The sequence below is a fragment of the Mesoplodon bidens genome, assembly GCF_964165515.1.
Source record: "Mesoplodon bidens genome assembly, chromosome: 11".
NCBI lineage: Eukaryota > Metazoa > Chordata > Mammalia > Artiodactyla > Ziphiidae > Mesoplodon > Mesoplodon bidens.
Window position 1 is genome coordinate 38,380,533 of NC_138167.1, and position 14,350 is coordinate 38,394,882.

The following is a 14,350-nucleotide window of genomic DNA, read 5'->3' on the forward strand; positions in this document are numbered from 1 at the left end:
GCTGTGTTGGGTCTTTGTTGCTGTGTGCAGGCTTTCTGTAGTTGCGGCGAGTGGGGGCTACTCTTTGTTGCAGTGCAGTACTCCTCATCCTTTTTTTTTTTTTCTTTTTTTTTGCGGTACGCGGGCCCCTCACCGCTGTGGCCTCTCCCCATTTGTGGCCTCTCCCGCTGCGGAGCACAGGCTCCAGACGCGCAAGGCCCAGCAGCCATGGCTCACGGGCCCAGCTGCTGCACAGCATGTGGGACCCTCCCGAACCGGGGCATGAACCCGCGTCCCCCGCATCGGCAGACGGACTCGCAACCACTGCGCCACCAGGGAAGCCCCTCATACTTTTAATTATTGATGCATGCTCAAATTTAGCCTCAACATTTTAATATAAACATTCTACTTTATTTTTTCATAGTCTGAACTATGATTTTTATGAATATTGAAATAATTTTTTGTTTATACAATTTTAAATGATGTAACTACAGAAGACCCAGATTATCTCCATCCTGTCAGGATCTACCACATTCAAACCATAAATATTGGGGGAGGGAAAAAGGACAGTATATCCACTAAAATCGTATTTGGAAGCAACACAGTTTAGAGTAGAAATTATTACTCACTATGTATTAAAACCACTTGTGAAGATGGAACATTTAAATAAACTACTACAGCCAGTTCTCATACCATTGAGTCAGAGTCTTTGTTAGGCAGTATCTAGTACATTAGTATTAGAACAAAATCTCATAGATAGTTTTAATGTGCAGTACTTTTGAGACATGCACAGCTTTACTTTAATAATAGAACACTTAAGTATTAAACTCAAGGTCTAGGGCACACCTATAATTTAATAAATGGTAAGTGTTATTGTCAGTCCTGGCATTGTTATCATCATCATCATCATCACCGTATCATCGTTTTTTTTTTTTTTTTTTTTTTGCGGTACGCGGGCCTCTCACTGTTGTGGCCTCTCCCGTTGCGGAGCGCAGGCTCCGGACGCGCAGGCTCAGCGGCCATGGCTCACGGGCCCAGCCGCTCTGCGGCATGTGGGATCCTCCCAGACCGGGGCACAAACCCGTGTCCCCTGCATCGGCAGGCGGACTCTCAACCACTGCGCCACCAGGGAAGCCCCTGTATCATCATTTTTCCCTTGTAAATTATAAAAATGAAATTAAATATTAACTGTGCCAAAGATATAATATGTGAAATTGTTATAAAAATCAGAATTATATATGTACTTATTTATATATGTGAAAATAACAGTACACTCAATAGAAAAAATCTGGAGTAAACATACACCCATTAGGTGTATACTTTTTTTCAGTATTTTTTGATTATTCTCTATGTGCATATTCTAAGATCTGATAGCATCAGAATTTTATTTCTGTCTTAAGTTTTCAGATCTTACCTGTATTAAGTGTGGTATAAGATATCAAAGTTATACATTTGTGGTTTTTCATTGGTGAACGTAATGACACATCCTATAATCCATTATTGTCACATTAAACTTTCATTTGGGGTGGAGCAGATCTTAAAACATTTATGTTTGAGGATGCAAAGCCAAGAAATGTATAATGGCTGACTAAAATAAACAAATTTCTTTTAGGGAATTCTCTTATGCATTGGAGGAAGACAATTCTTTCTGTCCTTAATCCATCTTGTACACAAATGACAAGGAAGATTCAATGAACACACCTCCACTGGGTAGGCATTAAAATCTAGAGAAGGAATGGTGTCATAGTAGTCTCTAACCAGAATGAAGCCTTATTTTCAGAAATGAATATTGATGTTTATGTTTACTGGCATAGTGATGAAATCTTCAAAACACATAAACTGAAGAATTCACCTCAATTGTTGAATATTATGTTTTTCAAGAAATGCATTAGTGTTCTCCAGCTTTATCAGTTACTGGTAAGGAATCAAAATCAAATACCTTATGGCAGATATCAAGACATAAGTTAAAATGAGGATGATACTTAAGAATCATTGTAAAATCTCTTTAATTTGCAACTAAAGGGTGATAGTACATACAGGCTTGAAATGGAAGAATTTGAATAGATTTTCACTAAAAATCAGTATCATTAAGAAAACACAATTATTTAAAAGATACTTTCCCCTTCCATTATTATATTTAAAGGAATTAAAAATACACAGTGCTTATCAGAGTCTTGCACCCTCTATACTGTCAAATTATTAATATAGTAAATATCGGATCACTAAATTTTTAAATAAATTTAAATGTTTTAGTGTAGTAATATGGTTTCAAATCCTGGCTACTTATGAATTCACTACGTTTCCTTAATTCATGAGACTGGTTTTCCTTAGTTGTAAAAAAGGGTTGAGAATAACTACCTCATATGATTTTTCAGATGGTTAAATAAAGGAAAAAAATAGAGTTTAATTCTAAATTCTGTTGTCTTCTATGAGGCTGTTTATACAGTCAACAGTTATGCTGCCACCCATAATTGAATAATTGTCAGAATATATGACATAACTGTTTGCAGTATTGGACATCAGAAAGTACAGAACTGTGATCCCAAAGAGAAGAGAATCAAATGAGGCAAGCCCTGTGATTGTCCCTACCTTTTGTCTGGAGCATTTTTCAGAATGATGTCTAGAGAACAGGAATCAAAACATCTCAGTGACCTTGCAGAGTCTGGGAGAGAGAGATCCCAGTTAGGGAAGGTAGCTAGAGGGGAGAACACTAGCGTCAAAGAAAGATTACTCCAGAGACCTTCAGAGGGGTCTTCAAATGACTACTGATATGGGCAGGCCTGGAGTGATAGTTGATTACGCCGAGGCAATGAAGGAAGGTATTTGCAGAGCGGCCTGCCTCAGTCATTGATTATGAGGTGGAAGTGTGTGTGTGTGTGTGTGTGTGTGTGTGTTTGTGATGTGCCTGTGGGTGTAAATGGTTTAGGTGGGGTGGAGAAGTCATTAAATGGACTGCGAATTCATAACATTGCATGACGAGTAGGTGTGGAGATGCACACTGAGTGCCAAGTGCAAGTACGTGAGTTAATGAAGGCTAGAAAAACAGTGAGACGTATTAATTAGACAGCGATAGAAACACGTAGTAAAAGCCTCTAACAAACAGAGGTATTCACCAAAAGGTGATGAAGTCAAGATTTAAAAGTGGCATTGAGGATGCTGAATGAAAGCATGATTTCCACTAGATGGGTCTGAGAAAGTAAGCGCATTGTGCTTAAGAACTCTATAGGGGAATGAGAATTTATACTTAAAGAGATGAAGGGATGTTTATAGAAAATGGTTATGGTCTGTTGGGCAGATCACGTATTCCTCACTCATGTTCCCATAGAGAGGGCCATCTTTTTTTTTTTTTTTTTTTTTTTTTTTTTTGCAGTATGCAGGCCTCTCACTGTTGTGGCCTCTCCCGCTGCGGAGCACAGGCTCCGGACGCGCAGTCCCAGCGGCCATGGCCCATGGGCCCAGCCGCTCCGCGACATGTGGGATCCCCCTGGACCGGGGCACGAACCCACATTCCCTGCCTTGGCAGGCGGACTCCCAACCACTGGGCCACCAGGGAAGCCCAGGGGCCATCTTTTGAAATAATAGTTCTTGTCTTTCTCTCCATCTTACTTACTCTAAGTAGCAGGCTGACTTCCGTGAGTGGTGAACTTGGGAGAATGAGCTGGACATGTGTGGGTTGAGCATCCCTCCAGACCTCTTGTTTTGGGGATCATCCTAGGCACACAGTATGTACCATGGCTACCTTTGTTCTTCTGTATAGTAAGTTTCACAAGGTAGGCCCTTGGAGAGAAGCATACGGTTGTTCAATTCAATGTATGACTAGGGCGCATAAAGTTAATTCTGGGTTGAAATATTAGCAGACTCACTTGCCTGAAGGTCTAAGCACCGTATTCTCTAAACTTGCTGTAATATTTGGATCTCCAGCTATGTTACTCATATGTTCATCTCACAATATTTCACAAATTCGAGTATGAGGAAAGGGTTATTTATTACTGTTCTCAAATTCTAAGAAGGACAAGGACTAAGGAAAAATACCTTTAGACAAATCAGTCAATAAGCACCTTATGAAAGGTGGGAGAAGAGTGAGTTTGGGTTCTGGAAAATGCGAAAAGAATATTGTCAGGGTGAGCTTATGGGAGATAAAAGGAGACTGAAGGAGAGAATATTTCATGTCCTAGAAAAGAATGGCCTCTTGGGCCTCAACAGAATTCAGTAGAGACTTGGGAAAATTTGTCAGCTGTTTGGCTGAAGAGTCAGGTCTGCCTTTCTTTTCTTCCTTTGGTCTGCAGTGGTGGTGGCACTTGCCAGTGAACAGAGCCAGGGGGCCTTTGTAGACTAAAAGTGAGAGCGGGGAGGAGGAGCAACTGAGCATGAACCATGTGGTTCTCTACAAGCAGGGAGCCAGGTGAAAGTGATCCCCAGCTTCGGAAGCTTTGGTATCTGTTAATATTACATGTCCAGTCAGTGTTCTGAGTTAAGTCAGTGTTTCTTAGGGACCAGGATGGCATCTTTCGAATGAAGTCCAAACCCTTTAATATATGAAAACTTACGAAATCCTCTGTACCTTGGCTTCTGTTTTTCTTCTTCCTCTCTGCTACCTATCCATAAACCTAACCTAACCAATTGTGTTGTCCTTTATCAAAACCCATATGGAAGTTTTGATAATTTATACCTGCTAGAAACTTCTCCATTACTGTACAGATAGAATACCTTCAGGTTAGTTCATTCATTATAAGTGTGTTACTTCTCTGGCACTAAATTTTTACAGACTTGCATTTTGGGGGTACGGAGAAGACACATCTTTTTTTAAAAGGTTTCTCAGCAAACATTGAGATTCCAGGCATTAATTTTCTTGTTTTAATGGTACCTCTACCTAGAAACTAGTTATTTATCTTATCAGCCAGATTCCTCTCATTTATTTATTCAACAACTGTTTATTAAGCACCTGTTATGAGCCAACGCTCCTGAAAGATACTGAAGATGTAATAGTAAATACACATGTATTCCAGTAAAAACACCTACATAAGAATCACCCAGGCGGTTCGAAGATGCACATTCCTGAGCTCTAGCCTAGACCCATAAAATCAAAATATCTTGAGATGCAGTTAAAAAACAAACAAACTGCACTTAAGTTTTCTAGGTGATTCCTCTTACCCCGAAGTGTAATAATTCCAGAGCCAATGTGAAAGACAAACTGACAATTGAAATTCAGTGGCATGGATCAAGATAAGGATGCATTTTCTAATGCCAAGGTAGTGTATCTCATTCAATGAGATGAAATATATCAAGGATTGTTCAACCAGTTGAAGAGGCTGGAAGAAAAGAGAAAATGACCTAAGCAAAATTAAATGGGTATGCAAAGACTTAGTGATAAGAAAAAAGCATGGGCACCTATTAGAGGATCTGAAAATAGTTCAGCATGGACAAGGTACGGATTTGTGGGGATGTGGGGAAGACCAGGGCAGGAATAGCAAGAGATAAAACTGGAGAAGTAAGCGTGTAGCCAGCTCATAAAGGGCCTCACAAAGCATCTTAAGGACTTTGTATGTCACCCTAAGGGAAAAAAGAAGACATAGAAGTGTTTTAATTGGGAGAGGATATGAACATGCTTACATTTTAGAAAGATCATTGTACAAGGAGGATATGACCCAAAGCTGTTTAACCAGGCAGGTGACTGTTGTAAGACTGGTTCCCCAAGTGTGGCACATGCTTCCCAGGAGATAAGCAAGATACATGCCACCTGTGCAGGAAAAGAGTATTTGAACTATTTATTTTTAACTTACCCTTGTGTACTTTCTCTTTATGCTTTCTAATATTCAAAGATTGAATAAAGTTATCTGCATGATTTATAAACAAAATAAGTATATACATTTTAGAAGTACTTGCTTAATGTTTCCACTCATGTAGACTCATGATAAATAAAGACTTGTTAAACACTGCTCCAGACAAGAGGTGATGTCAAACAAAACTAGAATGAAAGCAAAAGGAGAGATATGTAGGTGAATTCGAGAGGTGTTTACAAAGTACGGTTGGCAGGATATAGTAATTTATTGCAAGTTTGAATTAAGAAAGGAGGAGTAAATGATAAATCTAGGTATTTGGCTTACACAGCTGAGTGAGTAGTGAGCGGTGGTCTTTTTGGATATGGGGAAACTACAAACTGAAAGTAGAAAAAATGTTCCAGATATATGTGTCTACAGGAAAATGTGAGAAAATTAAATTGTAAGAGTTACTGGAATAAAATGGTGACTCTCACTGAGCTTTGTTTTGTGATATTTTAATGTACTCAGCATTAAAAATTTCAGATGCCTTTGTAAGAAAATCAGTTTGGAGATTTGTTCCAATCTAATTAGTAAGAAGCCTTATTATACTTTGAATGATGGTTAGAATCTTACTGGAATAGAATAGCAACAAATCACCACCCCCACCAACTCAGCATTTTCCTTGAATGTAATGAAACTAGGCTTTCATATAAAGTGACAGATGTCAGTTACTTGTAAATGTGTATGTGAAAACTGGGACCAAAGCTGTTATAATTACAGTTACTTATAAAAACATATATTTGTATAATATGCATACACATATTAAAATAACTTCTTAACCTGCCTGTTTTTCTTTACTTCAATTAATAGAGATTATACATCTAATATATGAGAAAATTATTTTCTCCAGACCAACACATTGTAGAGTTGTGGATCATCTTTCCAATTTTCTTTACCTGCCCACAGCATGATTTCTTTTAAGCTCTGAGCTGTGCTAATTTGCATGCTGAATTAAGCTACTTTATCACTTTGACTTCCTGTCTATAGGAGCATAGCTGGAGAGGAGTGAAAAAAGTGGACAGTGCAGCTAGGAGCTGGAGGCATGTCCTACTGCTTGCATTGAGTTACGATAGTCTCTAGTGAATCATGAAATTATAGAATGTTAGAGTTAGGGACAACCTTAGAGATCACAAAGGCCAACTTCTTCCTTTATAGGAAATTAACCTGCATTCAGAAGGGATAAGTGACTTGTTCACGCTCATATAATCTCCAATAGCTGACCTTTTTTCTCTTCTTTTTTGAAACAGACCTATTTCACAGATCTTTTGTTTTCTGTTATGATCTATGTTTTGAGCAACTTAATAAGTGTATTTTATAGTAATTATTCATTTATTTCACAAACATGTTGATATCAGGAATTACAGTGTATTTGGTGAGTGATTGTGGTATATAATGCACTGTATTATCATTGCATAGCTTGCTTTTCAGTAGGAGAGGCAAGATACAAACAAATAACTATTCAAAAGCATGTGTGAAATGTGCTGTAAGAAAATTCAAGGTGCTGAAGGGGTTTAGAAAATATTGTGATTACGTCAGGCTTGGAAAATCATAGAGGGCGTCCTTGAAAGGGTGACATTTGGGTGAGTCTCTGTGATATGGTGATATAGTAAGAACTGTATATTTGGTCTTCATCCCTGGTTCCTGGACTAAAGCTTCTAAAACTCTTGGGATTTTTTGAGTGATAGGGATGATAGGAGAGCATCTTTTGTTATAATATTTGGCCTTAGTCCCTCGTTCCTGACACAAAAGCTTATGAGACCTTTGGAATTTCTGGCATGGTAAGCGTGTCCTTTTGTATGTTAATGAGATGGCTGGAGGCCTTAGGTAGTTTCAGGATGGGACTGATCACCAAAAAGATGCAGGCATGAATAGAAGAATGGAACTTTCAGCCCTACCCTCTAACTTCTAGGGAGTGGAGGAGAAGGGCTGGAGATTGAATTAATCAACAGTGGTCAATGATTTAATCAATTATGCCTACATAATGAAACCTCCCCTAAACTATTGGGTTCAGAAAATTTTTTCTTTTTTTTTTTTTTTTTTGTGGTATGCGGGCCTTTCACTGTTGTGGCCTCTCCCGTTGTGGAGCACAGGCTCTGGACGCGCAGGCTCAGCGGCCATGGCTCACGGTCCCAGCCGCTCCGCGGCATGTGGGATCTTCCTGGACCGGGGCACGAACCCGTGTCCCCTGCATCACCAGGCAGACTCTCAACCACTGCACCACCAGGGAAGCCCCAGAAAATTTTTGAGTTGGTGAACTTATGCACATCCTGGGAAAGTTGCACATGTCAACTCCATGGAGAGAGTAGCTTCTGCTCTTGTGATCCTTCTGGACCTTGCCGTCTTCACCTTCATTGTACCTCTTCATCTGACTGTTCATTTGTATCCTTTATAGTACCCTTTATAATAAACTGATAAATGTAAGTACAGCATTTCCCTGAGTTCTGTGTCAGCAAATTATCAAAACTGAAAAGAGGATTGTGGGAAACCCACAGCTGTAATTTAGAGCTGGTTGGTCAGATGTACAGGTGACAGCGTGGGACTTGAGACTGGCATCTGAAGTGTGAGCAGCCTTGTGAAACTAATCCCTGAACCTGTTGCGTCTGGGCTAACTCTGGATTAGTGTCAGAATTAAATTTAATTGTAGGGCACCCAGCTGGTGTCTACAGAGAATTAGAGAATTGCTTGGTGTGGAAAACTCACACTTTGAGTGTCAGAAATGTTGGTAGTAAAAGCAAATCATACTCTCAAAGAATGGATAGGATATCAGTTGGAATGCTAAGAGAAAAATAAGTGTTATGAATAAAGATGAAGAGATGGGGAAGGAAATGACATGTTTGAAAAATATAGTTGCAACATTTTCTGGATCATATTGGAGTAATGGAGTAAGCCTGGAAAGGATAGATTAGGGAAGTTGGGGAAAGCTTGACTATATCAGGTTGAGAGAGGAATGGTATGAGAATGAGTATTGTATGTGAAAGTGAGATTGATCTCCTAATTTCAGAAATAGTGAGATATGGGACAGGGATGACAGTAGGCAGACTGTGGAAAAGGCAGAATTTGAGAAAAATGGCTCCTGATTCCAGATGGTGACAAGAGAGGACAAATGAGACAAAAAAGAAGAACATGATGGATATCTAGTTGACAAGAATTGAGGGTTTATTCTGTGTAAGCAAGGAAGTGGAAAGAACAGCCAGTGTTACTCCAAGGTTTTGATCTGGAGACTGGAGAAATACGTTTGACAGTGGAGGAGGAGGAAGAAAGTGTTTAAAGGAGATGATTTAATTAAGGTGTAGACAGGTTGAGTTTAAGAAGTAAATGAGAAATTAATGTGTTTGTGCCCAACAGGCAGCTGAAAATGCAAGGCTTGTACTTGATAAAGTTTGTAATTATAGATGGAATTTGAAGTCCTTTGCAGAGAGGTGTTGCCTAAAGTTATGCTAAGAGTAGAAAAAGAAGACAGTGTACAGAAGCAATGGATGCATTCAGACTTGGTGGGTAGAAGATAGGAGAGAGAACAACAAGGGAGATCAAGATGGAAAATACCCTGAAAGAGAGCTGGCTTAATAGCGACAAATGAAGATGTGGATAATTACAAAGGGTATTGATGATTTGAAAGCCATTTTTGACCTACAAGTGAGCCGTTTCACTTTTTTGATTGAGACAGAACTCATATATATTTTATTCAATGTGCTATAAATGTATTTATAATCACATTTACCAACCCAGGGTCAGGGAAAAGGTTTAGTAATCTTATACTGCTAAAGCTAGCTGCAAACTACCACTTTAAAGTGTATCTGTCTCTAATAAGCATTTATCCAATTTAAAAAATATATTGAGCACATACTATGAGTCAGTGTTCTAAATGCTAGCGATACAGCACTGTACAAGACATTCAACTCCTACACTTTTCTTTGTTGAGGTGATGCAAAAGATAATAAACAAAACTTGTAATTTAATGCGAGCTGGTAAGAAGTCTTAGGGGGAGGGAAAGTATTTTCACATTGCATTTCAATATACATATATGATTATTTCAGTAGATTCTGGATAACTTAAAATTCTTCAAAAATCAGCAAGTCAATCAGTAATAATAGAGATTCAGATATTTTTATCTAACTGACAAACGTTGTAAGACCAAGACCTTTCTTGCACCCCTTTCATCAAACTGTGGAGGTGACATTAATTTTACTCTTCATTTGCAAATTTCTTCATAGTTTGCACAACTGAGTATTGTAAATTCAAGTATTTTGGATCCCACACTGAAATATACATCATAAATGCATTCATGACCTTTCTCTATAAGCAATGAAGTCAAGGATTTCCAGGAAGTGATTTATTTTGGTAACATCATCAATGCTGTATGTAATGCCTCCAATGTATAATTTATTGTAACTTTTTTTTTGCTAATTACTCATTGAAGATCTTTATAAAAAAGAATAATTTTCCTTTCTAAACATAAGTACACATCTAAATAGCATAATGTACATCATATTTGACCTAGGAAATAAATGATTTAATGATTATTTGTCATTGGTAATGAATGGCTTACTATTTCCTATAGGTAATGTATGATTTAATGAAAATTGTTTTTATTATTATTGACAATACAATCACAGTGCTGTCATTTTTATTATGAAAAATAATCATTCTTATATGCCAACAGTGTATATATGTATATATATTTTAGTACTAATGTGTTTTTATTACACATTAGATGTAAGGCCTCTAATGTAGTTGCTTGGAAAATACAGGCACTTGATTGAAAAACAAGTTATTTATAATATAGGGGATTTGCCTCTGGTTATTAGTTTTCATCTGTATGAAGCAGGTCTATATAAGGATTGAATCTAATATTTTATTTTCTCATTAGCAGTACAGTCTAATGATCCAAACAGATTTATTTACAAAAGACTACTCATAACCATGCCATGAAGATTTGGTCCATCCTGATTGCTACTTAAGTTACCTGTTGGTTACTTTGCAATATTCTGTATTAGGATCAGGAGGACTTTCCACTGTTGATCTGTGATCTGTTGGTTATATATATGTATGTGTGTGTGTGTGTGTGTGTGTGTATTCTTGGGGGAATAATCTTTCAGTGGCCATATAAAATAATTTGCAAAATTTATTGACCTGTTCTTGGACTTTGTGTCATGGATAAGAAAATGTATACTGCAGAATAGTATAAGGGTTATATAAATTAATGATGCTAGTTTCTTAATATTGATACAGACCATTATTATATGATCTTGCATTTCAGCAGAGGTATATTTAGAAAGTCTTTTTTCACATACATTTTTTAAAATATGAAAACTCCTAAGAAAAGATATCTTGGGTCTCATGACTGGTAAAATAGTGCACCTCCTATGCAACTAGTTTTTTTTTTTTTTTTTTTATGGACACTTTGGACCATGTGTTGTTGTTTTTATCAAAGTAGAGTCTTTGGTAATATAGCAAGAGACAGGCAAAATCCAGAGAAAATGTGATGGAAATTTTAGTTTGTTTTCCCCATGGGTAATAATTTGAAACGTAAAATGTTGAAACTGTATATTATGAAGGAGAAAACAAAATTTTTAGGTATCTTCAAGATAGACATCAGACTTGAGATAATTTTTTTCTTCTACCTCTTAGCATCACTGAAGGTTTTTTTGTTTTGTTTTGTTTTAATTGTTATTTATTTATTGGCTACATTGGGTCTTTGTTGCTGCATGCAGGCTTTCTCTGGTTTTGGAGAGCAGGGGCTACTCTTCATTGCAGTGCATGGGCTTCTCATTGCTGTGGCTTCTTTTGTTGTGGAGCACGGGCTCTAGGCACATGGGCTTCAGTAGTTGTGGCACACAGGCTTTAGTAGTTGTGGCTCGCAGGCTCTAGAGTGCAGGCTCAGTAGTTGTGGTGCATGGGCTTAGTTGCTCTGCGGCATGTGGGATCTTCCTGGACCAGGGCTCGAACCCGTGTCCCCTGCATTGGCAGGCAGATTCGCAACCACTGCACCACCAGGGAAGCCCTCACTGAAGTTTTATAAACACTCTTCAGTGGAGAATTGTACAAAAATGTGATTAAACTGTTCTGTTTTCTTCTTTTACTTGACTTAAAAAATAGCCCTGAGGTTCAGTCTATGAAAAATATACACAGCATGAGTTTTGACTACCAGTTCTTAAACTTAGCGTCGTCTTATATCTCCCTTTTCGTTTTTCAGATTTTCACTTCCATTTTATCTTGTACTAACATACATCGTAAAAACCACTTCAAATACATACTTTAAAATATAAGATGTAAAGAAGAAAACAAAATATTTAGTTCATTAAGAATGTATAGGCAAAAAATAAATAAATAAATAACATGCAAAGTCGGAATGAGTTAAAGGATTGGTTCCTAACTATTTTAGCTGATGTTCTCAGTGTAGGAAAAAAGGTGATGATGGCGTGGGTAATATGCTTTCACTAATACAGTTACTGTAGTTCTTAAATGTAATGCCATGCTTTGGGGATTGCAGCTACCTGGGTGTTGGTGAAAAGAATGCAGTTACCCTTTCACCCTCAGATTGTTAAACTCAGTAAAATGAAATTAAAGTTGAGGGAGTATAATAGGATTATTGTAGCATCATCACTTTTTGCAGCCCATCTTTTACAAATTTGACCTTTGCTATACTTCATTATTCCAGAATTGATGGATCATGTTCATAGAACAAAATGATTTTGAATATCTGAGTGCTACACTGTTGCTTAAACAAACAACTACGTATATTAATTTTTAAAAAATATGTTCTTCCTTTTTTGCCAGAGTCTTATGAAATTTTGTCCTTGGTATTAATTTCCACTCTCTGCAGTTGGGAAATCTTTCTAGAATGGATTTAAGTGAATAAATTCTAGGCTTTTAACCTACTTATATAGGAATTTACAGTGGGGTTTTAGAATCAAATTGGAATAAAATCTCGTGAATCATAATAATGGGAGTTATTAACCTACCTCATTCTAAATGGGTACATAAAAACACCACCACAACCCAAACAAATAAATTTATACTTTGCCTTTCTTATTTCTTAAGTTCTGTGAAAAAAACATACTTTATAAGGAAACATTTTATCGTACATTCTATAAAAGCTCAATCTATATATTGTTCAGCGGAAAGATAACTGTTAATATGGTCAAATAAATTTGGATTTTAGTTTTAATTTCCTGGGTATAATATATATATACCCTTTTTTGAGTCATTTGAGTCATTCTCCTCCCTTTTTGATGAGTTATATCCAACTTCCTCACAATATTCTCATAAGCCTACATCTTAATTGCTGGCTTCCAAACTTGATGTACCTCATTTGGCCACTTTCAGTTGTAGCACCCTCTCCCTGACTTTCTAGTGTTTGGCAGCCTTGAAATGAATTTGACATTGCTCAGTTTTGTTTGTAGCATCTCTCATTTGTTCAGTTTAATTCTGTACTCCTCTTGAAGTTCATTCTTGGTTATACCAATACTCATTTCTTCTCTCTGACACTGGATCCCTCACCCCTACCCCAACCACCAAACATTGGGTAGAGGAGAGCAAAACCTCATTCCCAGATTGAAGTTTAAAGCAAAAGTAAACATGCAAAAAACCAACTTCTAAAGTGTCATATGTAATCCAATAATGTCATCACTTTTGGGAGGGATAATACTTTCCAGTAATACACCTTTTCCTCCAACTGCCAAATATGCCCTGATTCTGTAATCTAGGAATGGAAGGTGGGTATTTTTCAATTGATGTTTGTTCCATGTCTGTGTCACAGAGATGAAATCCCTTACCTTGAATAAGTATTCTGTTTTTCTTCCTAAACCCTACTTTCACACACTGCCTAACAGTTGCATTAAAAATAATCAACAACAATAAAACCAGAACAACTCTATGAATAGGTAAAATATTCTTACAACTCAAAGATCCTACTGATAAAAACTCAGGAGGCGACCTGAGTCAATAAACTCTTACAGAACCCAGTTTCAGTATGACATGGATCAAAGACATACGGGAAATTAGGGTGAGTCAATACAACTCTTTTAAGGAGGTGCAAACAGAAGGAAAAAATCATAAAATCTCAGAAAAGATATTGGGGCTTAGAAAGAAGAGAACCACTTTAGGAAATTGAAAAAGTATCCATTTGAGCTAAGTTTCTTTTTTAATAAAGAATGTATTAGACTTGTGTTCTCAGCAAATTTCAAGAAGATGTTGCATAAGTGAGGCTAAAATATATATCATGAATATGAAACATGTTGAGGTCAAAAAATTTCAAGTAGAGCAAAACAGTGATGTATGGATTAAAAATCACAATGACAGCATTAGGTAGAAGTTCAAATGGCATAGAAAATTAAATTACAGTAGTAGGAGATATATTAGAAAAATAGTCTAAGGACATAGTTGAAAAGGATAAAGTAATGTTCACAATGAGAGAAAAGATGAAAACCCTGGAGAACAGACTAGAAACAAATAGAGAAAAAATGATAATTAAAAAAATAACAGAAGGAAACATTACTGATTTAAAAAAATGACCATAGCAAGAAAATGTAGAGCCTGAGTAGTTATGTTTC